This window comes from Salvelinus sp. IW2-2015, unplaced genomic scaffold, assembly GCF_002910315.2.
Source record: "Salvelinus sp. IW2-2015 unplaced genomic scaffold, ASM291031v2 Un_scaffold988, whole genome shotgun sequence".
NCBI classification, from domain to species: Eukaryota; Metazoa; Chordata; class Actinopteri; order Salmoniformes; family Salmonidae; genus Salvelinus; species Salvelinus sp. IW2-2015.
In genome coordinates, this window is record NW_019942674.1 from 193,583 (window position 1) to 196,066 (window position 2,484).

General features: G+C 49.6%; 1 pseudogene; it reads right to left on the reverse strand.

Annotated features, from left to right (window-relative positions):
• Positions 1-204: 204 nt before the first annotated feature.
• LOC112069330 (electrogenic sodium bicarbonate cotransporter 1-like) overlaps positions 205-2,484 on the reverse strand; it is a 129,200-nt pseudogene continuing 126,920 nt past the window's right edge.

The following is a 2,484-nucleotide window of genomic DNA, read 5'->3' on the forward strand; positions in this document are numbered from 1 at the left end:
AGGAGGGTCTTGGGGCATGAAGGAGGGTCTTGGGGCGTGGAGGAGGGTCTTGGGGCGTGGAAGAGGGTCTTGGGCGTGGAGGAGGGGCTTGGGGCGTGGAGGAGGGGCTTGGGGCTGGAGGAGGGTCTTGGGGTGTGGAGAGGGGCTTGGGGCGTGGACGAGGGTCTTGGGGCATAAAGGAAGGTCTTGGGGCATGGACGAGGGTCTTGGGGCATGGACGAGGGTCTTGGGGCATGGACGAGGGTCTTGGGCTGGACGAGGGTCTTGGGGCTGTTGAGATGTAGGGGCTACAGAGAGGTCTCAGACCCTCGGCTCTTCCAGCGGTAACCGTTGTCATCAGGGTCCATCTCGATCCTAATCTGAGGCACGTTGAGTGGACTCATCTCTGGACTGTGACCACACGGACAGACAACTTTAATAACATCACATTAATCATAGACCCCCATTTTGAAGTGGTCAATGGAGTGGGACATCTTATGGGAAGGACCACATGAATCCATCCAGGTCTTCAGAGGGATCAGCCAATGAATTATACTGGTGAGGATTATTCCATAACTCCAGGGGCAGTAAATCACCAACCTTGTCCTTATACCTGTTCAGACAACACCCTCCAGGGGGCAGTAAATCACCAACCTTGTCTTTATACCTGTTCAGACAACACCCTCCAGGGGCCAGTAAATCACCAACCTTGTCTTTATACCTGTTCAGCAACACCCTCCAGGGGGCAAGTAAATCCCCAACCTTGTCTTTATACCTGTTCAGACAACACCCTCCAGGGGGCAGTAAATCACCAACCTTGTCTTTATACCTGTTCAGACAACACCCTCCAGGGGGCAGTAAATCACCAACTTGTCTTTATACCTGTTCAGACAACACCCTCCAGGGGCAGTAAATCACCAACCTTGTGTCTTTTACCTGTTCAGACAACACCCTCCAGGGGGCAGTAAATCACCAACCTTGTCTTTATACCTGTTCAGACAACACCCTCCAGGGGGCAGTAAATCACCAACCTTGGCTTTATACCTGTTCAGACAACACCCTCCAGGGGGCAGTAAATCACCAACCTTGTCTTATCCCTGTTCAGACAACATCCTCCAGGGGACAGTAAATCACCAACCTTGTCTTTATACCTGTTCAGACAACACCCCTCCAGGGGCAGTAAATCACCAACCTTGTCTTTATACCTGTTCAGACAACACCCTCCAGGGGCAGTAAATCACCAACCTTGTCTTTATACCTGTTCAGACACACCCTCCAGGGGCAGTAAATCACCAACCTTGTCTTTATACCTGTTCAGAGAACACCCCAGGGGGCAGTAAATCACCAACCTTGTCTTTATACCTGTTCAGACATCACCCTCCAGGGGCAGTAAATCACCAACCTTGTCTTTATACCTGTTCAGACAACACCCTCCAGGGGCGCAGTAAATCACCAACCTTGTCTTTATACCTGTTCAGACACACCCTCAGGGGGCAATAAATCACAAACCTTGTCTTTATACCTGTTCAGACACACCCTCCAGGGGGCAGTAAATCACCAACCTTGTCTTTTATACCTGTTCAGACAACACCCTCCAGGGGGCAGTAAATCACCAACCTTGTCTTATACCTGTTCAGACAACACCTTCCAGGGGGCAGTAATCACAAACCTTGTCTTATACCTGTTCAGACAACACCCTCCAGGGGCAGTAAATCACCAACCTGTCTTATACCTGTTCAGACAACACCCTCCAGGGGGCAGTAAATCACCAACCTTGTCTTTATACCTGTTCAGACAACACCTTCCAGGGGGCAGTAAATCATCAACCTTGTCTTTAAACCTGTTCAGACAACACCCTCCAGGGGGCAATAAATCACAAACCTTGTCTTATACCTGTTCAGACAACACCCTCCAGGGGGCAGTAAATCCCCAACCTTGTCTTTATACCTGTTCAGACAACACCCTCCAGGGGGCAGTAAATCACCAACTTGTCTTTATACCTGTTCAGACAACACCTTCCAGGGGCAGTAAATCACAAACCTTGTCTTTATACCTGTTCAGACAACACCCTCCAGGGGGCAGTAAATCACCAACCTTGTCTTTATACCTGTTCAGACAACACCCTCCAGGGGGCAGTAAATCACCAACCTTGTCTTTATACCTGTTCAGACAACACCTTCCAGGGGCAGTAAATCATCAACCTTGTCTTTAAACCTGTTCAGACAACACCCTCCAGGGGCAGTAAATCACCAACCTTGTCTTTATACCTGTTCAGACAACACCCTCCAGGGGGCAGTAAATCACCAACCTTGTCTTTATACCTGTTCAGACAACACCCTCCAGGGGGCAGTAAATCACCAACCTTTGTCTTTATACCTGTTCAGACAACACCCTCCAGGGGGCAGTACATCACAACCTTGTCTTTATACCTGTTCAGACAACACCTTCCAGGGGCAGTAAAATCACTAACCTTGTCTTATACCTGTTTCAGACAACACCCTCCAG